Consider the following 25750-nt stretch of genomic DNA (forward strand, 5'->3'; position numbering starts at 1 on the left):
TTATCATATCTGAAATAAATAAAAATTACATTATTTCAGTCCTCTGTAACTCCTATAAGGGGTCAAAAAGTGACCCCACGGACCATAATTTTTAGATTGTACTCTTTAAGCTAAACCCAGAATAGAAAACTGTTCAAAAATTCATTAAGAATTAAAAAAGTTATGGGCAAAGGTCAGTTTTCAACTTTGGCCCCTAGAAATCCCTTATTTTCCAGAAATTCATTTTCAAACCCTAATGAAGTTGAAACAATATCACAGTCATTATATCACTCAATTTTCACAAGAATATCTTGATTACTTTAAGAGATATCGTGAAATGTGCAATTTTCCATTTAACATGAGAAATCCCATAGACAAATTTAGAGATTCATAAAACCGGAAGTACTCGTCATATGCATACCAGACTTGAAACCTAAAGAGTATGTTAGCCTGTTAGCTGATGTTCAAAGGGAGATAACTCTTACTCCATTATTTTTGAAATAAATAAAAATTACATTATTTCAGTCTTCTGTAACTCCTAGAAGGGGTCAAAAAGTGACCCACGGACCATAATTTTTAGATTGCTCTCTTTGATTTGAACCCAGAATAGAAAACTGTTTAAAAATTCATTGAGAAATAAAAAAGTTACAGGAAAAAGTCTGTTTTCAATGTTGGCCCAGAGAAATCCCTTATTTTCCCGAATTATCTTTTCATGACCTAATGAGGTTGGAACCGTATCTAGGTCATTCTACACTTAAAATCTCACAAGAATATCTTGATTATTTTAAGAGAAAACGTGGTACGACTGATTTCAATTTAACATAGAAACTCCCATAGACAATTTTCTAAGACCCCTAAAACCGGAAGTTCTTCTTGGATCGATATGATACTTACACTATATGTTCTACTTATTAGTCTCTACATATTTCTATGGTCAAAAAAATTTTCAAACCTTAATTGTGACTTTTAAAAATTTCATCCCCCCTTTTTGAATGTTTGAAGTCTTATATCTCAGAAAGTATCAGTGGCCGAAAATCACCGTCGCTAACTTTTTTGTAGGTATTGGTGTCTACAATTTATATCTTGAATTTGAGAGTCTAGTCTTTGAAAATGAGAAAGATTGTAGCTTCTTTAGAAATTTCAGTTTTTCTTTAGTAGAAACCGGAAGTGAGTAAACCGGAAGTTCAAAACATTACATACGCGAGACATTTAGGTTTGCTTTCTAGTGGTTATAAAACAAAATACCTATTTTCAAAGGTACTCCTTAAACGCTGAACGAAAAAAGTGTTAAGAAAAAGAAGAAGAATAATAATAACTAGACCTTTTTTGTCGTTCAACAAAAACGGAGGGCTTTTCGACGCTTAAATCTCAAGGACCTTAAAGAGAGATAACTCTAACAAAATGAAAAACTTAGAAAAAAAAATAATGAAACCGGATCAAGTCTTCAGAAGCTTTTAAAAATGGAAACCTAAAGAGTATGTCATTCTCACTAGAGCTCTACAAAGGAGGATAACTCTTACAATGTTATTTTGAAAATTACTAAAAGTTACTATATTTCAGGTCTCTAAAACACCTCTAAGGGGTCAAAAAGTTACCCCACGGACCATAATTTTTAAACTGTACCCTTTATGTTGAACTCAGAATCGAAAACTGTTCAAAAATTCATTGAGAAATAAAAAAGTTACATGGGAAAATCAGTTTTCAATATTAGCCCCTTGAAATCCCTTATTTTTCAGAATTTCATTTTCAGACCCTTATTGGGTTGAACCATTATCAAAGTCATTATATCACTCAATTTTCACAAGAATATCTTATTTAGTTTAGGAGATATCGTGACATGTGCATTTTTCCATTTAACATGGGAACTCCCATAGACAAATTCAGAGATTCATGAAACCGGAAGTACTTGTCATATGCATACCAAACTTGAAACCTAAAGAGTATGTAAGCCCACCAACAGATGTGCAAGGGGAGGTAACTCTTACTTCATCATATTTGAAATAGATAAAAAATTTATTATTTCAGTCCTCTTTTACTCCTATAAGGGGTCGAAAAGTGACCCCACGGACCATAAGTTTTAGATTGTACTCTTTAAGCTAAACCCAGAAAAGAAAACTGTTCAAAAATTCATTAAGAACTAAATAAGTTATGGGCAAAGGTCAGTTTTCAACTTTGGCCCCTAAAATTCCCTTATTTTCCAGAAATTCATTTTCAAGCTCTAATGGGTTTGACACAATATCACAGTCATTATATCACTCAATTTTCACAAGAATATTTTGATTACTTTAAGAGATATCGTGAAATATGCAATTTTCCATTTAACATGAGAACTCCCATAGACAAATTTAGAGATTCATAAAACCGGAAGTACTTGTCATATGCATACCAAACTTGAAACCTAAAGAGTATGTAAGCCTGTTAACTGATGTTCAAAGGGAGATAACTCTTACTCCATTATTTTTGAAATAAATAAAAATTACATTATTTCAGTCTTCTGTAACTCCTATAAGGGGACAAAAAGTGACCCCACGGACCATAATTTTTAGATTGTTCTCTTTGATCTAAATCCAGAATTGAAAACTGTTTAAAAATTCATTCAGGAATAAAAAAGGTACAGGAAAAAGTCTGTTTTCAATGTTGGCCCCTAGAAATCCCTTATTTTCCCGAACTTCCTTTTCATGACCTAATGAGGTCGATTCCGTATCAAGGTCATTCTCCACTTAAAATCTCACAAGAATATCTTGATTATTTTAAGAGAAAACGTGCCACGACTGATTTCAATTTAACATAGAAACTCCCATAGACAATTTTCAAAGATCCCTAAAACCGGAAGTTCGGCTTGGATCGATATGAAACTTTCAGTATATGTTCAACCTATAAGTCTAAACGTATTTCAATGCTCAAAATAATTTTCAAACCTTAATTGTGACTTTTAAAAATTTCATCCCCCCTTTTTCAATGTTGGAAGTCTTATATCTCAGAAAGTATCAGTTGTCCAAAATCACCATCGCTGACTTTTTTGTAGGTATTGATCTCCAGAATTTATATCTAGAATTTGAAAGTCTAGACATTCAAAATGAGAAAGATTTTAGCTTCTTTAGCTATTTTAGTTTCTCCTTAGTAGAAACCGGAAGTGACTAAACCGGAAGTTCAAAACCTTACATACGCGAGACATTTATATTTCCTATTTAGTGGTTATAAGAGAAAAATCCTATTCTTAAAGATACTCCTCAAATGCTGAACGAAAAAAGTGTTCAGTATAATAATAATAATAATAATAATAATAATAATAATAAAAAAGACGAAAACAATAGGGCTTTTCGCCTGAAAGCGAAAAGCCCTAATAATAATAAAAAAGACGAAAACAATAGGGCTTTTCGCCTGAAAGCGAAAAGCCCTAATAATAATAACTAGACCTTTTTGTCGTTCAACAAAAACGGAGGGGTTTTCGACGCTTTAAATCTCAAGGACCTAAAAGAGACATAACTCTAACAAAATAAAAAACTTTAAAAAATAATCAAACCGGATCAAGTCTTCACAAGCTTATAAAAATGGAAACCTAAAGAGTATGTAATTCTCGCTAGAGTTCTGCAAAGGTTTGATAACTTTTATAATGTTATTTCGAAAATTACTAAAAGTTACTATATTTCAGGTCTCTAAAACTCCTATAAGGGGTAAAAAAGTAACCCCACGGACCATAATTTTTAAATTGTACCCTTTATGCTGAACTCAGAATCGAAAATTGTTCAAAAATTCATTTAGAAATAAAAAAGTTACAAGGGAAAAATCAGTTTTCAATATTAGCCCCTTGAAATCCCTTACTTTTCAGAATTTCATTTTCAGACCCTTATCGAGTTGAAACAATATAAAAGTCATTATATCACTCAATTTTCACAAGAATATCTTATTTAGTTTAGGAGATATCGTGACATGTGCATTTTTCCATTTAACATGGGAACTCCCATAGACAATTTCAGAGATTCATAAAACCGGAAGTACTTGTCATATGCATACCAAACTTGAAACCTAAAGAGTATGTAAGCCCGCCAACAGATTGCAAAGGGAAATAACTCTTACTTCATCACATTTGAAATCAATAAAAAATTACATTATTTCAGTCCTCTGTAACTCCTATAAGGGGTCAAAAAGTGACCCCACGGACCATAATTTTTAGATTGTACTCTTTAAGCTAAACCCAGAATAGAAAACTGTTCTAAAATTCATTAAGAATTAAAGAAGTTATGGGCAAAGGTAAGTTTTCGAATTTGGCCCCTAGAAATCCTTTATTTTCCAGAAATCCATTTTCAAATCCTTACGGGGTTGAAACAATATCACAGTCATTGTATCACTAAATTTCGACATGAATATCTTGATTACTTTAAGAGATATCGTGAAATGTGCAATTTTCCATTTAACATGAGAACTTCCATAGACAAATTTAGAGATTCATAAAACCGGAAGTACTTGTCATATGCATACCAAACTTGAAACCTAAAGAGTATGTAAGCCTGTTAACTGATGTTCAAAGGGAGATAACTCTTACTCCATTATTTCCGAAATAAATGAAAATTACGTTATTTCAGTCTTCTGTAAATCCTATAAGGGGTCAAAAAGTGACCCCACGGACCATAATTTTTAAATTGTTCTCTTTGATCTGAACCTAGAATAGAAAACTGATCAAAAATTCATTGAGAAATAAAAAAGTTACAGGAAGAAGTATGTTTTCAATGTTGGCCCCTAAAAATCCCTTACTTTCCCGAATTACCTTTTCATGACCTAATGAGGTCGGTACCGTATCTAGGTCATTCTACACTTAACATCTCACAAGAATATCTTGATTATTTTAAGAGAAAACGTGGTACGACTGATTTCAATTTAACATAGAAACTCCCATAGACAATTTTCTTAGACCCCTAAAACCGGAAGTTCTTCTTGGATCGATATGAAACTTACACTATATGTTCTACTAATTAGTGTTAACATATTTCTATGCTCAAAATAATTTTCAAACCTTAATTGTGACTTGTAAAAATTTCATCCCCCCTTTTTGAATGTTTGAAGTCTTATATCTCAGAAAGTATCAGTGGCCGAAAATCACCGTCGCTAACTTTTTTGTAGGTATTTGTGTCTAAAATTTATATTTTGAATTTGAGAGTCTAGTCTTTGAAAATGAGAAAGATTGTAGCTTCTTTAGAAATTTCAGTTTTTCTTTAGTAGAAACCGGAAGTGAGTAAACCGGAAGTTCAAAACATTACATACGCGAGACATTTAGGTTTTCTTTCTAGTGGTTATAAAACAAAATACCTATTTTCAAAGGTACTCCTTAAACGCTGAACGAAAAAAGTGTTAAGAAAAAGAATAATAATAATAACTAGACCTTTTTTGTCGTTCAACAAAAACGGAGGGCTTTTCGACGCTTAAAACTAATTGGACCTTAAAGAGCGATAACTCTAACAAAATGAAAAACATATAAACAATAATCAAACCAGATCAAGTGCTCAGGAGATAATAAAAAAGGAAACCTAAAGGGCATGTAATTCTCACTAGAGCTCTGCAAAGGGGGGTAACTTTTACAATGTTATTTTTAAAAATACTAAAAGTTACTATATCTCAGGTCTCTAAAACACTTATAAGGGGTCAAAAAGTGACCCCGCGGACCATAATTTTTAAACAGTACCCTTTATGCTGAACTCGGAATCGAAAACTGTTCAAAAATTTATTTAGAAATAAAAAAGTTACATGGGAAAATCAGTTTTCAATATTAGCCGCTTGAAATCCCTTATTTTCCAGAAATTCATTTTCAAACCCTAATGGGGTTGAAACATTATCAATGTCATTATATCACACAATTTTCACAAGAATATCTTATTTAGTCTAGGAGATATCGTTACATGTGCATTTTTCCATTTAACATGGGAACTCCCATAGACAAATTCAGACATTAATAAAACCGGAAGTACTTGTGATATGCATACCAAACTTGAAACCTAAAGAGTATGTAAGCCCGCCAACAGATGTGCAAAGGGAGATAACTCTTACTTCATCATATTTGAAATAAATGAAAATGTCATTATTTCAGTCCTCTGTAACTCCTATAAGGGGTCAAAAAGTGACCCACGGTCCATAATTTTTAGATTGAACTCTTTATGATGAACTCGGAATCGAAAACTGTTCCAAAATTCATTAAGAATTAAAAAAGTTATGGGCACAGGTCAGTTTTCAACTTTGGTCCCTAGAAACCCCTTATTTTCCATCATTTCATTTTCAAACCCTAATGGGGTTGAAACAATATCACAGGCATTATATCAATAAATTTTCACAAGAATATCTTGATTACTTTTAGAGATATCGTGAAATGAGCAATTTTCCATTTAACATGAGAAATCCCATAGACAAATTTAGAGATTCATAAAACCGGAAGTACTTGTCATATGCATACCAAACTTGAAACCTAAAGAGTATGTAAGCCTGTTAACTGATGTTCAAAGGGAGATAACTCTTACTCCATTATTTCCGAAATAAATGAAAATTACGTTATTTCAGTCTTCTGTAAATCCTATAAGGGGTCAAAAAGTGACCCCACGGACCATAATTTTTAAATTGTTCTCTTTGATCTGAACCTAGAATAGAAAACTGATCAAAAATTCATTGAGAAATAAAAAAGTTACAGGAAGAAGTATGTTTTCAATGTTGGCCCCTAAAAATCCCTTACTTTCCCGAATTACCTTTTCATGACCTAATGAGGTCGGTACCGTATCTAGGTCATTCTACACTTAACATCTCACAAGAATATCTTGATTATTTTAAGAGAAAACGTGGTACGACTGATTTCAATTTAACATAGAAACTCCCATAGACAATTTTCTTAGACCCCTAAAACCGGAAGTTCTTCTTGGATCGATATGAAACTTACACTATATGTTCTACTAATTAGTGTTAACATATTTCTATGCTCAAAATAATTTTCAAACCTTAATTGTGACTTGTAAAAATTTCATCCCCCCTTTTTGAATGTTTGAAGTCTTATATCTCAGAAAGTATCAGTGGCCGAAAATCACCGTCGCTAACTTTTTTGTAGGTATTTGTGTCTAAAATTTATATTTTGAATTTGAGAGTCTAGTCTTTGAAAATGAGAAAGATTGTAGCTTCTTTAGAAATTTCAGTTTTTCTTTAGTAGAAACCGGAAGTGAGTAAACCGGAAGTTCAAAACATTACATACGCGAGACATTTAGGTTTTCTTTCTAGTGGTTATAAAACAAAATACCTATTTTCAAAGGTACTCCTTAAACGCTGAACGAAAAAAGTGTTAAGAAAAAGAATAATAATAATAACTAGACCTTTTTTGTCGTTCAACAAAAACGGAGGGCTTTTCGACGCTTAAAACTAATTGGACCTTAAAGAGCGATAACTCTAACAAAATGAAAAACATATAAACAATAATCAAACCAGATCAAGTGCTCAGGAGATAATAAAAAAGGAAACCTAAAGGGCATGTAATTCTCACTAGAGCTCTGCAAAGGGGGGTAACTTTTACAATGTTATTTTTAAAAATACTAAAAGTTACTATATCTCAGGTCTCTAAAACACTTATAAGGGGTCAAAAAGTGACCCCGCGGACCATAATTTTTAAACAGTACCCTTTATGCTGAACTCGGAATCGAAAACTGTTCAAAAATTTATTTAGAAATAAAAAAGTTACATGGGAAAATCAGTTTTCAATATTAGCCGCTTGAAATCCCTTATTTTCCAGAAATTCATTTTCAAACCCTAATGGGGTTGAAACATTATCAATGTCATTATATCACACAATTTTCACAAGAATATCTTATTTAGTCTAGGAGATATCGTTACATGTGCATTTTTCCATTTAACATGGGAACTCCCATAGACAAATTCAGACATTAATAAAACCGGAAGTACTTGTGATATGCATACCAAACTTGAAACCTAAAGAGTATGTAAGCCCGCCAACAGATGTGCAAAGGGAGATAACTCTTACTTCATCATATTTGAAATAAATGAAAATGTCATTATTTCAGTCCTCTGTAACTCCTATAAGGGGTCAAAAAGTGACCCACGGTCCATAATTTTTAGATTGAACTCTTTATGATGAACTCGGAATCGAAAACTGTTCCAAAATTCATTAAGAATTAAAAAAGTTATGGGCACAGGTCAGTTTTCAACTTTGGTCCCTAGAAACCCCTTATTTTCCATCATTTCATTTTCAAACCCTAATGGGGTTGAAACAATATCACAGGCATTGTATCAATAAATTTTCACAAGAATATCTTGATTACTTTTAGAGATATCGTGAAATGAGCAATTTTCCATTTAACATGAGAAATCCCATAGACAAATTTAGAGATTCATAAAACCGGAAGTACTTGTCATATGCATACCAAACTTGAAACCTAAAGAGTATGTAAGCCTGTTAATTGATGTTCAAAGGGAGATAACTCTTACTCCATTATTTTTGAAAAAAATAAAAATTACATTATTTCAGTCTTCTGTAGCTCCTATAAGGGGTCAAAAAGTGACCCCACGGACCATAATTTTTAAATTGCTCTCTTTGATTGAACCCAGAATAGAAAACTGTTTAAAAATTCATTGAGAAATAAAAAAGTTACAGGAAAAAGTCTGTTTTCAATGTTGGCCCCTAGAAATCCCTTATTTTCCCGAATTACCTTTTCATGACCTAATGAGGTCGGTACCGTATCTAGGTCATTCTACACTTAAAATCTCACCGGAATATCTTGATTATTTTAAAAGAAAACGTGGTACGACTGATTTCAATTTAACATAGAAACTCCCATAGACAATTTTCTAAGACCCCTAAAACCGGAAGTTCTTCTTGGATCGATATGATATTTACACTATATGTTCTACTTATTAGTCTCAACATATTTCTATGCTCAAAAAAATTTTCAAACCTTAATTGTGACTTTTAAAAATTTCATCCCCCCTTTTTGAATGTTTGAAGTCTTATATCTCAGAAAGTATCAGTGGCCGAAAATCACCGTCGCTAACTTTTTTGTAGGTATTGGTGTTTACAATTTATATCTTGAATTTGAGAGTCTAGTCTTTAAAAATGAGAAAGATTGTAGCTTCTTTAGAAATTTCAGTTTTTCTTTAGTAGAAACCGGAAGTGAGTAAACCGGAAGTTCAAGATATTACATACGCGAGACATTTAGGTTTGCTTTCTAGTGGTTATAAAACAAAATACCTATTTTCAAAGGTACTCCTTAAACGCTGAACGAAAAAAGTGTTAAGAAAAAGAATAATAATAATAATAACTAGACCTTTTTTGTCGTTCAACAAAAACGGAGGGCTTTTCGACGCTTAAAATCATGAGGACCTTAAAGAGCGATAACTCTAACAAAATGAAAAACATAAAAAGAATTATCAAACCGGATCAAGTCTTCAGGAGCTTTTAAAAATGGAAACCTAAAGAGTATGTAATTCTCACTAGAGCTCTGCAGAGGAAGGTAACTCTTACAATGTTATTTTGAAAATTACTAAAAGTTACTATATTTCAGGTCTCTAAAAAACCTATAAGGGGTCGAAAAGTGACCCCACGGACCATAATTTTCAAATTGTACCATTTATGCTGAACTCAGAACCGAAAACTGTTCAAAAATTCATTTAGAAATAAAAAAGTTACATGGGAAAATCAGTTTTTAATATTAGCCCTTTGAAATCCCTTATTTTTCAGAATTTCATTTTCAAACCCTTATTGCGTTGAAACATTATCAATGTCATTATATCAGTCAATTTTCAATAGAATATCTTATTTAGTTTAGGAGATGTCGTGACATGTTCATTTTTCCATTTAACATGGGAACTCCCATAGACAAATTCAGAGAATCATAAAACCGAAAGTACTTGTCATATGCATACCAAACTTGAAACCTAAAGAGTATGTAAGCCTGCCGATAGATGTGCAAAGGGAGATAACTTTTACTCCATTATTTTTGAAATAAATAAAAATTACATTATTTCAGTCCTCTGTAACTCCTATAAGGGATCAAAAAGTGGCCCCACGGACCATAATTTTTAGATTGTACTCTTTAAGCTAAACCCAGAATAGAAAACTGTTTTAAAATTTATTCAGAATTAAAAAAGTTATAGGCAAAAGTCAGTTTTCAACTTTGGCCCCTAGATATCCCTTATTTTCCAGAAATTCAATTTCAAACCCTAATGGGGTTGAAACAATATCAAACCCATTATAACACTAAATTTTCACAAGAATATCTTGATTACTTTTAGTGATATCATGAAATGTGCAATTTTCCATTTAACATGGGAACTCCCATAGAAAAATTTAGAGATTCATAAAACCGGAAGTACTTGTCATATGCATACCAAACTTGAAACCTAAAGAGTATGTAAGCATGTTAACTGATGTGCAAAGGGAGATAACTCTTACTCTATTATTTTTTAAGTAAATAAAAATTACGTTATTTCAGTCTTCTGTATCTCCTATAAGGGGTCAAAAAGTGACCCCACGGACCATAATTTTTAGATTGTTCTCTTTGATCTGAACCCAGAATAGAAAACTGTTTAAAAATTCATTGAGGAATAAAAAAGTTACAGGAAAAAGTATGTTTTCAATGTTGGCCCCTAGAAATCCCTTATTTTCCCGAATTATCTCTCAGTGACCTAATGAGGTTGGTACCGTATCAGGGTCATTCTACACTTGAAATCTCACAAGGATATCTTGCTTATTTTAAAAGAAAACGTGCCACGACTGATTTCAATTTAACATAGAAACTCCCATAGACAATTTTCAAAGACCCCTAAAACCGGAAGTTTGGCTCGAATCGATATGAAACTTACAGTATATGTTCAACTAACTAGTCTTAACGTATTTCAATGCTCAAAATAATTTTAAAACCTTAATTTTGACTTTTAAAATTTTCATCCCCCCTTTTTGAGTTTTTGAAGTCTTATATCTCAGAAAGTATCAGTGCTCAAAAATCACTGTCGCTGACTTTTTTGTAGATATTGGTCTCTACAAATTATATCTTGAATTTGAGAGTCTAGACATTCAAAATGAGAGAGATTTTTGCTTCTTTAGGTATTTTAGTTTTTCTTTAGTAGAAACCGGAAGTGAGTAAACCGGAAGTTCAGTACCTTACATACGCGAGATATTTACATTTGCTATTTAGGGGTTATAAGAGAAAAATCCTATTTTTAAAGGTACTCCTCAAATGCTGAACGAAAAAAGTGTTCAGTATAATAATAATAATAATAAACAAGACGAAAACAATAGGGCTTTTCGCCTGAAAGCGAAAAGCCCTAATAATAATAAAAAAGACGAAAACAATAGGGCTTTTCGCCTGAAAGCGAAAAGCCCTAATAATAATAATAAAAAAGACGAAAACAATAGGGCTTTTCGCCTGAAAGCGAAAAGCCCTAACTAGACCTTTTTTGTCGTTCAACAAAAACGGAGGGCTTTTCGACGCTTAAAATCACAAGGACCTTAAAGAGGGATAACTCTAACAAAATGAAAAAACATAAAAAAAATAATCAAACCGGATCAAGTCTTCAGGAGCTTATAAAAATGGACACCAAAAGAGTATGTAGTTCTCTCTACAGCTCTGCAAAGGGGGATAACTCTTACAATGTTATTTTATAATTAATAAAAGTTTCTATATATTTAAGGTCTCTAAAACACCTATAAGGGGTCAAAAAGTGACCCCACGGACCATAATTTTTAAATTCTACCCTTTATGTTGAACTAAGAAGCGGAAATTGTTCAAAAATTTATTGAGAAATAAAAATGTTACATGGGAAAATCAGTTTTCAATGTTAGCCCCTTGAAATCCCTTATTTTTCAGAATTTCATTTTCAGACCCTAAAGGGGTTGAAACATTATCAAAGTCATTATATCACCCAATTTTCACAAGAATATCTTTTTTAGTTTGGGAGATATCGTGACATGTGCATTTTTCCATTTAACATGGGAACTCCCATAGACAAATTCAGAGATTCATAAAACCGGAAGTACTTGTCATTTGCATACCAAACTTGAAACCTAAAGAGTATGTAAGCCCGCCAATAGATGTGCAAAGGGAAATAACTCTTACTTCATCATATTTGAAATGAATAAAAATTACATTATTTCAGTCCTCTGTAACTCCTATAAGGGGTCAAAAAGTGACCCACGGACCATAATTTTTAGATTGCAATCTTTAAGCTAAACCCAAAATAGAAAAGTGTTCTAAAATTCATTAAGAATTAAAAAAGTTATAGGCAAAGGTCAGTTTTCAACTTTGGCCCCTAGAAATCCCTTATTTTCCAGAAATTCATTTTCAAACTCTAATGGGGTTGAAAAAATATCACAGTCATTATATCACTCAATTTTCACAAGAATATCTTGATTACTTTAAGAGAAATCATGAAATGTGCAATTTTCCATTTAACATGAGAACTCCCATAGACAGATTTAGAGATTCATAAAACCGGAAGTACTTATCATATGCATACCAAATCAGAAACCTAAAGAGTATGTAAGCCTGTTAACTGATGTTCAAAGGGAGATAACTCTTACTCCATTATTTTTGAAATAAATAAAAATTACATTATTTCAGTCTTCTGTAACTCCTATAAGGGGTCAAAAAGTGACCCCACGGACCATAATTTTTAGATCGTTCTCTTTGATCTGAACTCAGAATAGAAAACTGTTTAAAAATTCATTGAGAAATAAAAAAGTTACAGGAAAAAGTATGTTTTCATTGTTGGCCCCTAGAAATCCCTTATTTTTCCGAATTTACTTTTCATCATCTAATGAGGTCGGAGCCGTATCAAGGTCATTCTAGACCTAAAATCTCACAAGAATATCTTGATTATTTTGAGAGAAAACGTGCCACGACCGATTTCAATTTAACATAGAAACTCCCATAGACAATTTTCAGAGACCCCTAAAACCGGAAGTTCGGTTCGGATCGATACGAAACTTACAGAATATGTTTTAATTATTAGTCTTAACGTATTTTAATGCTCAAAATAATTTTCAAACCTTAATTGTGACTTTTAAAAATTTCATCCCCCCTTTTTCAATGTTTGAAGTCTTATATATCAGAAAGTATCAGTGGTCGAAAATCACCGTCGCTAACTTTTTTGTAGGTATTGGTCTCTAGAATTTTAATCTTGAATTTGAGAGTCTAAACATTCAAAATGAGAAAGATTTTAGCTTCTTTAGGTATTTTAGTTTTTCTTTAGTAGAAACCGGAAGTGACTAAACCGGAAGTTCAAAACCTTACATACGCGAGATATTTACATTATCTATTTAGTGGTTATAAGAAAAAAATCCTGTTTTTAAAGGTACTCCTCAAATGCTGAACGAAAAAAGTGTTCAGTATAATAATAATAACTAGACCTTTTTTGTCGTTCAACAAAAACGGAGGGCTTTTCGACGCTTAAAATTACATGGACCTTAAAGAGCGATAACTCTAACAAAATGAAAAACATCAAAAAAAAAAAAAAAAAAAAAAAAAAAAAAAATCAAAAAAAAAAAATCAAACCTGATCAAGTCTTCAAGAGCTTTTAAAAATGGAAACCTAAAGAGTATGTAATTCTCAGTAGAGCTCTGCAAAGGGGGGGGGGGGGGGTAACTCTTACAGTGTTATTTTGAAAACTACTAAAAGTTACTATATTTCAGGTCTCTAAAACAGGTATAAGGGGTCAAAAAGTGACCCTACGGACCATTATTTTTAAAGTGTACCCTTTATGCTGAACTCGGAATCGAAAACTGTTTAAAAATTTATTTAGAAATGAAAAAGTTACATTGGAAAATCAGTTTTCAATATTAGCCCCTTGAAATCCCTTATTTTTCAGAATTTCACTTTGAGACCCTTATTGGGTTAAAACATTATCAAAGTCATTATATCACTCAATTTTCGCAAGAATATCTTATTTAGTTTAGGAGATATCGTGACATGTGCATTTTTCCATTTAACATGGGAACTCCCGTAGACAAATTCAGAGATTCATAAAACCGGAAGTACTTGTCATATGCATACCAAACTTGAAATCTAAAGAGTATGTAAGCTCCTCAACAGATGTTCAAAGGGAAATAACTCTTACTTCATCATATTTCAAATAAATAAAAATTTCATTATTTCAGTCCTCTGTAACTCCTACAAGGGGTCAAAAAGTGACCCCACGGACCATAATTTTTAGAATGTTCTCATTAAGCTAAACCCAGAATAGAAAACTGTTCAAAAATTCATTGAGAATTAAAAAAGTTATGGACAAAGGTCAGTTTTCAACGTTGGCCCCTAGAAATCCCTTATTTTCCAGAAATGCCTTTTCAAACACTCGTGGGGTTGAAACAATATCACAATCATTATATCACTCAATTTTCACAAGAATATCTTGATTATTTTAAGAGATATCGTGAAACGTGTAATTTTCCACTTAACATGAGAACTCCCATAGACAAATTTAGAGATTCATAAAACCGGAAGTACTTGTCATATGCATATCAAACTTGAAACCTAAAGAGTATGTAAGCCTGTTAACTGATGTTCAAAGGGAGATAACTCTTACTGTATTATTTTTGAAAAAGATAAACATTACGCAATTTCAATCTTCTGTAACTCCTATAAGGGGTCAAAAAGTGACCCCACGGACCATAATTTTTAGATTTTACTCTTTGTTGTCAACCCAGAATAGAAAACTGTTTGAAAATTCATTGAGAAATAAAAAAGTTACAGGAAAAAGTCTGTTTTCAATGTTGGCCCCTAGAAATCCCTTATTTTCCCGAATTTCCTTTTTATGACCTAATGCGGTCGGTACCGTATCAAGGTCGTTCTACATTTAAAATCTCACAAGAATATCTTGATTATTTTAAGAGAAAACGTGCCACGACTGATTTCAATTTAACATAGAAACACCCATAGACAATTTTCAAAGACCCCTAAAACCGGAAGTTCGGCTCGGATCGATATGAAACTTATAGTGTATGTTCAACTTATTAGTATTAACGTATTTCAATTCTCAAAATAATTTTCAAACCTTAATTAACACTTTTCAAAATTTCATCCCCCCTTTTTTAATGTTTGAAGTCTTATATCTCAGAAAGTATCAGTGGTCGAAAATCACCATCGCTAACTTTTTTGTAGGAATTGGTCTCTAGAATTTATATCTTGAATTTGAGAGTCTACACATTCAAAATGAGAAAGATTTTAGCTTTTTTAGGTATTTCAGTTTTTCTTTAGTAGAAACCGGAAGTGACTAAACCGGAAGTTCAGTACCTTACATACGCGAGATATTTACATTTCCTATTTAGTGGTTATAAGAGAAAAATCCTATTTTTAAAGGTACTCCTCAAATGCTGAACGAAAAAAGTGTTCAGTATAATAATAATAACTAGACCTTTTTTGTCGTTCAACAAAAACGGAGGGCTTTTCGACGCTTAAAATCACAAGGACCTTCAAGAGCGATAACTCTAACAAAATGAAAAACATAAAAAAAGTAATCAAACCGGATCAAGTCTTCAGGAGCTTATAAAAATGGAAACCTAAAAAGTATGTAATTCTCACTAGAGGTCTGCAAAGTGGGGTAACTCTTACAATGTTATTTTGAAAACTACTAAAAGTTACAATAATTCAGGTCTCTAAAACAGGTATAAGGGGTCAAAAAATGACCCCACAGACCAAAATTTTTAACTGTACCCTTTATGCTGAACTCAGAATAGAAAACTGTTCAAAAATTCATTTAGAAATGAAAAAGTGACATGGGAAAATCTGTTTTCAATATTAGCCCATTGAAATCCCTCAATTTTCAGAATTTCATTTTCAGACCCATATTGGGTTGAAACATTATGAAAGTCATTATATAACTCAATTTTCAAAAGAATATCTTATTTAGTTTAGGAGATATCGTGACATGTGCATTTTTCCATTTAACATGGAAACTGCCATAGAGAAATTCATAGATTCATAAAACCGGAAGTACTTGTCATATGCATACCAAACTTGAAATCTGAAGAGTATGTAAGCCTGTCAACAGATGTTCAAAGGGAAATAACTCTTACTTCATCATATTTGAAATAGAGAAAAATTTCATTATTTCAGTCCTCTGAAACTCCTATAAGGGGTCAAAAAGTGACCCCACGGACCATAATTTTTAGATTGTACTCTTTAAGCTAAACCTAGAAAAGAAAACTGTTCAAAAATTCATTAAGAATTAAAAAAGTTATGGGCAAAAGTCAGTTTTCAAGTTTGGACCCTAGAAATCCCTTATTTTCAAGAAATTCATTTTCAAACCCTCATGGGTTGAAACAATATCACAGTCATTATATCACTCAATTTTCACAAGAATATCTTGATTACTTTAAGAGATATCGTGAAATTTGCAATTTTCCATTTAACATGAGAACTCCCATAGACAAATTTAGAGATTCATAAAACCGGAAGTACTTGTCATATGCATACCAAACTTGAAACCTAAAGAGTATGTAAGCCTGTTAACTGATGTTCAAAGGGAGATAACTCTTACTCTATCATAATTGAAATAAATAAAAAATACGTTATTTCAGTCCTCTGTAGCTCCTATAAGGGGTCAAAAAGTGACCCCACGGACCATAATTTTTAAATTGTATTCTTTAACTGGAACCCAGAATAGAAAACTATTCTAAAATTCATGGTGAAATAAAAAAGTTACAGGAAAAAGTCTGTTTTCAACACTGGCCCCTTGAAATCCCTTATTTTTCATAATTTTGTGTTCAGAATCTAATCAGGTCGGAACCATGTCAGAGTCATTGTAAACTTTGAATGTCATCAGAATATCTTCGGTACTTTTAGAGAAAACGTGATACGACTGATTTTATTTTAACATAGAAACTCCCATAGACAATTTTCAAAGGCCCCTAAAACCGGTAGTTCCGCTTGGATTGATATGAAACTTACAGTATATGTTTTACTTGTTAGTGTCAACATACCTCAATGATAAAAATAATTTTCATACCTTAATTGTGACTTTTAAAAATTTCATCCCCCCTTTTTCAATGTTTGAAGTCTTATATCTCAGAAAGTATCAGTGGTCAAAAATCACCATCGCTAACTTTTTTGTAGGTATTGGTCTCTAGAATTTATATCTCAAATTTGAGAGTCTAGTCATTGAAAATGAGAAAGATTTTAGCTCCTTTAGAAATTCCAGTTTTTCTTAAGTAGAAACCGGAAGTGAGTAAACCGGAAGTTCAAAACATTACATACGGGAGACATTTACGTTTGCTTTTCAGTGATTATAAAACAAAATACCTATTTCCAAAGGTACTCCTTGAACGCTGAACGAAAAAAGTGTTAAGTATAATAATAATAATAATAATAAAAAAGACGAAAACAATAGGGCTTTTCGCCTGAAAGCGAAAAGCCCTAATAATAATAAAAAAGACGAAAACAATAGGGCTTTTCGCCTGAAAGCGAAAAGCCCTAATAACTAGACCTTTTTTGTCGTTCAACAAAAACGGAGGGCTTTTCGACGCTTAAAATCACAAGGACCTTAAAGAGCGATAACTCTAATTAAATAAAAAACATTTTAAAAAAATAATCAAACCGGATCAAGTCTTCAGGAACTTTTAAATATGAAAACCTAAAGAGTAAGTAATTCTCACTAGAGCTCTGCAGAGGGAGGTAACTCTTACAATGTTATTTTGAAAATTACTTAACGTTACTATATTTCAGGTGTCTAAAACACCTATAAGGGGTCAAAAAGTGACCCTACGGACCATAATTTTCAAATTGTACCCTTTATGCTGAACTCAGAACCGAAAACTGTTCAAAAATTCATTGAGAAATAAAAATGTTACAAGGGAAAATCTGTTTTAAATATAAGCCCCTTGAAATCCCTTATTTTTCAGAATTTTATATTCAGGCCCTATAGGGGTTGAAACAATATCAAAGTCATTATATCACTCAATTTTCACAAGAATATCTTATTTAGTTTAGGAGATATCGTGACATGTGCATTTTTCTATTTAACATGGGAACTCCCATAGACAAATTCAGAGATTCATAAAACCGGAAGTACTTGTCATATGCATACCAAACTTGAAACCTAAAGAGTATGTAAGCCCGCCAACAGATATGCAAAGGGTGATAACTCTTACTTCATCATATTTGAAATAAATAAAAATTACATTATTTCAGTCCTCTGTAACTCCTATAAGGGGTCAAAAAGTGATTCCACGGACCATAATTTTTAGATTGTACTCTTTAAGCTAAACCCAGAAAAGAGAACTGTTTAAAAATTCATTAAGAATTAAAAAAGTTATGGACAAAGGTCAATTTTCAACTCTGGCCCCTAGAAATCCCTTTTTTTCCAGAAATTCCTTTTCAAACCCTAATGGGGTTGAAATAATATCACAGTCATTATATAGCTAAATTTTCACAAGAATATCTTGATTACTTTAAGAGATATCGTGAAATGTGCATTATTCCATTTAACATGGGAACTCCCATAGACAAATTCAGAGATTCATTTAACCGGAAGTACTTGTCATATGCATACCAAACTTGAAACCTAAAGAATATGTAAGCCTGTTAACTGATGTTCAAAGAGAGATAACTCTTACTCAACTATTTTTGAAATAAATAAAAATTACATTATTTCAGTCTTCTATAACTCCTATAAGGGGTCAAAAAGTGACCCCACGGACCACAATTTTTAGATTGTTCTCTTTGATTTGAACCCAGAATAGAAAACTGTTTAAAAATTCATTGAGAAATAAAAAAGTTACAGGAAAAAGTATGTTTTCAATGTTGGCCCCTAGAAATCCCTCATTTTCCCGAATTATCTTTTAGTGACCTAATGAGGTTGGTACCGTATCAAGGTCATTCTACACTTAAAATCTAACAAGAATATCTTGATTATTTTAAGAGAAAACGTGCCACGACTGATTTCAATTTAAGATAGAAACTCCCATAGACAATTTTCAAAGACCCCTAAAACCGGAAGTTCGGCTCGGATCGATATGAAACTTACAGTATATGTTCAACTTATTAGTTTTAACATATTTCAATGCCCAAAATAATTTTCAAACCTTAATTGTGACTTTTAAAAATTTCATCCCCCCTTTTTGAATGTTTGAAGTCCTATATCTCAGAAAGTATCAGTGGTCGAAAATCACCATCGCTAACTTTTTTGTAGGAATTGGTCTCTAGAATTTATATCTTGAATTTGAGAGTCTAGACATTCAAAATGAGAAAGATTTTAGCTTCTTTAGGTATTTCAGTTTTTCTTTAGTAGAAACCGGAAGTGACTAAACCGGAAGTTCAGTACCTTACATACGCGAGATATTTACATTTGCTATTTAGTGGTTATCAGAGAAAAATCCTATTTCTAAAGGTACTCCTCAAATGCTGAACGAAAAAAGTGTTCAGTATAATAATAATAATAACTAGATGAGATCTCGTTGCGAGCAACGAGTGGGTCTTCCGTCCGATTTTTGATAAGATGAGATAAGAATTTGACTGAGATTTTCGATCAAATATAATGATATAAATAAATTGTTAAGACGAACAATTTTGCTTTTATACGGTAATGTTTAACAAAATATTGATCATTAAAGGAATATAGATTTAAGACCTTCGGCCCTTCTTGGCCCCTAATGTGAGAGGTCAGCCCCTTTTTCTTGATATCATCTTAAAGCTCTCATGATTTTGAACACTTTTTGTTCAACAACTATTCAGAATTTTTTTTTTTGTTTTCGGGATATATGCAAAAGAAATATTAAGGGCCGGCCCTTCAAGTCCTAAATGGAGACGTCTAGCAAAAATTGAAAGAATGCATATTGTTCAGAATATTATTTTGAACGTCTTTTATTCAATACTGTTTATCAAAATATTCTTCCTTTTCGAGATATATTGCGCCAAAGATTATGTAATCTTGCCCCCTAATAAATAAAGACCCCTCATTGCGTAACATATGATATCAACATCATGTTATTTAGAAAAAGTGTGTGAAGATGAACTATTTCGGTTCAGTAATATATTACAAAATATTGATCATTAAAGAGTTATTGATTGTATACTTTTGGCCCCTCTCGGCCCTTTATTTAAGGGGTCAGACCCTTTTCATTGATATCACCTTAAAGCTCTCATGATTTTGAACAATTTTTGTTCAACAACTATTCAAAAATTCTCTTTCGTTTCCAAAATATATGCAAAGGATATATTTAGGGGCCGGTCCTTCAACTCCTTAATGGTGACTTTTAGCAAAAATTGAAAGGGTGTATATTGTTTAGAACATTATTTTGAACATCTTTTGTTCAATATTGCTTATCAAAATATTTCCCCTTTTGAGATATAAAGCGTCAAAGATTTAGCATTCTGGCCCCTTTTGCCACCTAATTATGTATCATATGATGTGAATATCATAATATATAGTTGTAAATTGTTGAGATAAACATTTTTGCTTCAGTAATGCATTACAAAATATTGATCGTTAAAGAGTTATTGTTCAAAGACTTTCGGTCCCTCTCAGCCCCTATTTTGAGGGTCCAGCCCCTTTTTCTTCATATAACTTTAAAGCTCTCATAATTTTGAACACTTTTTGTTCAACAACTAGTCAGAAATTCTTTTTCGTTTCTGAGATATTTGCAAAAGAAGAATTTAGGGGCCGGTCCTTCAACTCCTTAATGGGGACGTTTAGCAAAAAATGAAAGGTTGCATATTGTTTAGAACATTATTTTGAACATCTTTTGTTCAATATTGCTTATCAAAATATTTCATAGTTTTAAGATATAAAGCGTCAAAGATTGAGCATTCTGGCCCCTTATGGCCCCTAATTATGTAACATTTGATGTAAATATCATAATATATAGTTGTAAAGTGTTGAGATAAACATTTTTGCTTCAGTAATGCATTACAAAATATTGATCGTTAAAGAGTTATTGATCAAGGACTTTCGGCCCCTCTCAGCCCCTTTTTTGAGGGTCCAGCCCCTTTTTCTTCACATCATTTTAAAGCTCTCATGATTTTGAACACTTTTTGTTCAACAATTAGTCAGAAATTCTTTTTCGTTTCTGAGATATTTGCAAAAGAAGTATTTAGGGGCCGATCCTTCAACTCCTTAATGGGGACGTTTAGCAAAAAATGAAAGGTTGCATATTGTTTAGAACATTATTTTGAACATCTTTTGTTCAATATTGCTTATCAAAATATTTCATAGTTTTAAGATATAAAGCGTCAAAGATTTGGCATTCTGGCCCCTTATGGCCCCTAATTATGTAACATATGACATAAATATTATAATAAATAGTTGTAAATTGTTAAGATAAACATTTTTGCTTCAGTAATGTATACCAAAATATTGATCGTTAAAGAGTTATTGATTTAATACTTTTAGCCCCTCTCGGCCCCTAATATGATAAGTCAGCCCTTTTTTTTGATATCATATTAAAGATCTTGTCATTCTGCACAAATATTGTTCAGTATGTTTTAATAAAATAATTATACTTTAAAAGATATGATACAAAATGTCTCAAAAATTCACTTATGATTCGTGTCCTAAATTTTGACCCTACCGAGCTTCCATACAAGGCACTTCCGGAAAATATCCAAACCCAGGTGCAAAATGGCAACATGTCCTCTTTCATCACTGAAAATTTCAGCGCTCTAGCTTAAGCCGTTTTTGAGTTTCATCGCAGACAAGGGGGTCCTCTGAATTTTAACAAAAGGGCGATAACTTCCGACCGGAAGTGATTTTCAAAAAACGATATTGCCGGAATTAACTTCAGATGTCAACGCATCTACCATGAAAATTTGAATAAAATCGAACGAGCCATCTCCGAGAAATCGTCTGCACAAATTTTGTAAGAAGAAAAAAGAATAATAATAAAGGTAAAAAAGAAACCGAAGAATAATAGAAGGGTCTTCCGCTGAAGACGGAAGACCCTAATAAAAATGAAAAAGAAACCGAAGAATAATAGAAGGGTCTTCCGCTGAAGACGAAAGACCTTAATAAAACATAAGAGAAATCATTTCTCCTAAACAAATTACTAGTCGTTAAACATTTTTGGATGTTTCCGTAAAAGTCTATTTTTAAAAAAAATTGCTCTTCAAGCAGGGATCGAACTCAAAACCCTTGGGTTGAAAGGCAGGTGCGCTAACCATTAGGCCACGCATTCCGACAACAGTAGAAGGTTAAAATGTTTAGGACTATAGAATAGATGCAAGCGTATTTTTAGAATCGGTAGGGGAAGAAAGAAGTTCCGTAAAAGGAAATAGTTCCTGAACTTGCAAGCAGTATATAAAATAAGAAGGGACGGGTTGCGTGAGAAAACGTTAACACTGTTCCCTAATGAAAATGTATTAGTGGACTGTGGCCCGATTCATCGATATTGTGAGCATGCTGATTTTTTTGTAAATACATGTAGCTTTGTTGAAAGCTTTAAAGATCGGGTTCGGATTTTAGCATTTCTGACTGAATATCCTGAAATAAATATGAAACATTTAAATAAGCATTTCTTTGGGTTATATTAAATATATGTAGCACAAATTAAACTCCCAACATGCATTTTTAGAAGGGAAACACGACAATGAAAGCGAGAATTGTTTTTAATATATCGAAAATCGCTATTTCTGGAAACTGATTAATTCCAAATAAAAATCAAATAAATTCCACATGTTAAAGAAAGAGAGAATGCTCGTTATTAAAATGTCATATCATATCAGGAGAATCGAATGCTATTAACGACATCTGAAGAAATAGCCAATAAAAGGTTAAGATCATTTCTTCGTTCACCTGCACTTTAATTTCAAACACAACAGAACTTGTAGTTTTTGCCGTGAAACTTCATGACTTCTATATACTTATAAGACTCACCGTAAAACTTTCCAGAAAGTTTCTCTGAGGTCTATACTACATTTGTACCAAATCTGGTGTCGATCCGAGGTCTGGTTTGAAGTTTACAGAAATATTCTACGTTGTTGTTGATGTGATTTTTTTTTTTAAGAAAGGGGGGGGTGAGTTATTTATTTTATGTTTCTTTTTAGCTAACAATTGTAACTACTTCCACATCCTTAAGCTTGATTGTGACCTTTGGGTCAAGGTCAAAGGTCAAGGTCATTTTAAAAAAAAAAATTCTTTACGTTCTATGTTTTAACCTGCTACTGTAGCTGGATGCATGTCCTTAGTTTCAAATTTAACCCAAAGTCATGTTTGCCGATAATTTTCATTATTCTTTTTTTTTTTTTTTGGAGAGAGGGAGAGAAGGACAATAAAACTTAAGAAAGTTCCAGTAGGTTCTTAGCTACAACTCCCTGAAATCTTATATCTATCTGAAGTGTGATTTGAAACTAAGAGAAAGATTTCACATTGCTCTCGGGATGATTTTTTTCTTTGAAGTTTTTCCGGAAAAAAAATGTAATTTCTACATTTTTCAGAGAAAGACCATAAAACTCTACAGGAAGTTACTTTGGAGTCTCAGCTACAGTTCTCTAAAGTTTCGTGTCGATCCGATGTGTGAATTCAATTCTAGAGAGATATTGCATGTTGCAACTGCTGTCATTTTTTTTCCACGAAAGAAAAGGGGGGGGGGGGGTTATATAATAATCCTTAGCCTGTTACACACTGGGAGTTGTAATCAACTCTCCACTTCCTCAGTAAACATTCTGACCTTAATGTCAAGGTCATATATCAAGGTCAAAGGTCAAGGTCATACAGATAGGTGGAAAGATCCAATAAACAGAGTCATTTCAAGAGATTTCTGCTCAGAAAGGTTAAAGAAATTAATAATTACTAAACGAGCTTGCGTCAAAGATTTAGCATTCTGGCCCCTTATGGCCCCTAATTAAGAAATTTTTTATAAAATTTGAAGATATATAGATGCAGATTGGGAAGATGAACATTTTTGCTTCAATAATTAATATCAAAATATTTAACGTTAAGGAGTTATAGATGAAAGACTTTTGGCCACTCTGAGCCCCTAATTTGAGGGGTCAGCCCCTTTTCCTTGATATCACACGAAAGGCCTTGTAATTTTGAAGACTTTTTGTTCAACGACTATTCAGAAGTTTCGTTTCATTTTCGAGATATGTAGACTTGAAATATTTAGGGGCCGTCCCTTTATGTCCTTATAGGGGCTGTTTAGGAAAAATTCAAAGGATGCACATTGTTCAAATCATCATTCTAAACAACTTTTGTTCAATATTGCTTTTCAAAATGTTTCCCCTTTTCGAGATATAGAGCTTCAAAGATAAAGCATTCTGGCCCCTTATGGCCCCTAATTACGTAATATTTGAAGAAAATTTTATGATATCTAGTTGCAGATTGTGAAGATGAACATTTTTGCTTCAATATTTAATATCAAAATATTTAACGTTAAGGAGTTATAGATGAAAGACTTTTGGCCCCTCTGAGCCCCTAATTTGAGGGGTCAGCCCCTTTCTCTTGATATCACTTGAAAGGTCTTGTAATTTTATAGACTTTTTGTTCAACGACTATTCAGAAGTTTCGTTTCATTTTCGAGATATGTAGACTTGAAATATTTAGGGGCCGTCCCTTTATGTCCTTATAGGGGCTGTTTAGGAAAAATTCAAAGGATGCACATTGTTCAAATCATCATTCTAAACAACTTTTGTTCAATATTGCTTTTCAAAATGTTTCCCCTTTTCGAGATATAGAGCTTCAAAGATAAAGCATTCTGGCCCCTTATGGCCCCTAATTACGTAATATTTGAAGAAAATTTTATGATATCTAGTTGCAGATTGTGAAGATGAACATTTTTGCTTCAATATTTAATATCAAAATATTTAACGTTAAGGAGTTATAGATGAAAGACTTTTGGCCCCTCTGAGCCCCTAATTTGAGGGGTCAGCCCCTTTCTCTTGATATCACTTGAAAGGTCTTGTAATTTTATAGACTTTTTGTTCAACGACTATTCAGAAGTTTCGTTTCATTTTCGAGATATGTAGACTTGAAATATTTAGGGGCCGTCCCTTTAAGTCCTTATAGGGTCAGTTTAGGAAAAATTCAAAGGATGCACATTGTTCAAATCATCATTCTAAACAACTTTTGTTCAATATTGCTTTTCAAAATGTTTCCCCTTTTCGAGATATAAAGCGTCAAAGATTAAGCATTCTGGCCCCTTGTGGCCCTTATTTATGTAACATATGACGTAAAAATCATAATATATAGTTGTAGTTTGTTAAGATAAATAATTTTGCTTCAGTAATGTATACAAAAATATTGCTTGTTTAAGAGTTATCGATTAAAGACTTTGGGCCCCTATCGGCCCTTAATGTGATGACTCAGCCCTTTTTTCTTGATATCATGTTACAGATCTTTTTATTCTGCACAAATATTGTTCAGTATATTTTAACAAAATAATTATACTTTAAAAGATATGATACAAAATGTCTCAAAAATTCACTCATGATTCGTGTCCTAAATTTTGACCCCTACCGAGCTTCCATACAAGGCACTTCCGGAAAATATCCAAACCCAGGTGCAAAATGGCAACATGTCCTCTTTCATCACTGAAAATTTCAGCGCTCTAGCTTAAGCCGTTTTTGAGTTTCATCGCAGACAAGGGGGTCCTCTGAATTTTAACAAAAGGGCGATAACTTCCGACCGGAAGTGATTTTCAAAAAACGATATTGCCGGAATTAACTTCAGATGTCAACGCATCTACCATGAAAATTTGAATAAAATCGAACGAGCCATCTCCGAGAAATCGTCTGCACAAATTTTGTAAGAAGAAAAAAGAATAATAATAAAGGTAAAAAAGAAACCGAAGAATAATAGAAGGGTCTTCCGCTGA

The 25750-nt window shown here is 32.6% G+C and overlaps 1 protein-coding gene across 2 annotated transcripts in view; it reads left to right on the plus strand.

Moving 5' to 3' along the window:
• LOC133173370 (sugar transporter SWEET1-like) overlaps positions 1-25750 on the plus strand; it is a 335382-nt gene that overhangs the window by 211431 nt on the left and 98201 nt on the right. The gene's annotated exons all lie outside the window — the stretch shown is intronic.

This window comes from Saccostrea echinata, unplaced genomic scaffold (assembly GCF_033153115.1).
Source record: "Saccostrea echinata isolate AGI-Se365-2 ecotype Australia unplaced genomic scaffold, CSIRO_AGI_Sech_v1 ptg000002l, whole genome shotgun sequence".
Classification (NCBI taxonomy): domain Eukaryota; kingdom Metazoa; phylum Mollusca; class Bivalvia; order Ostreida; family Ostreidae; genus Saccostrea; species Saccostrea echinata.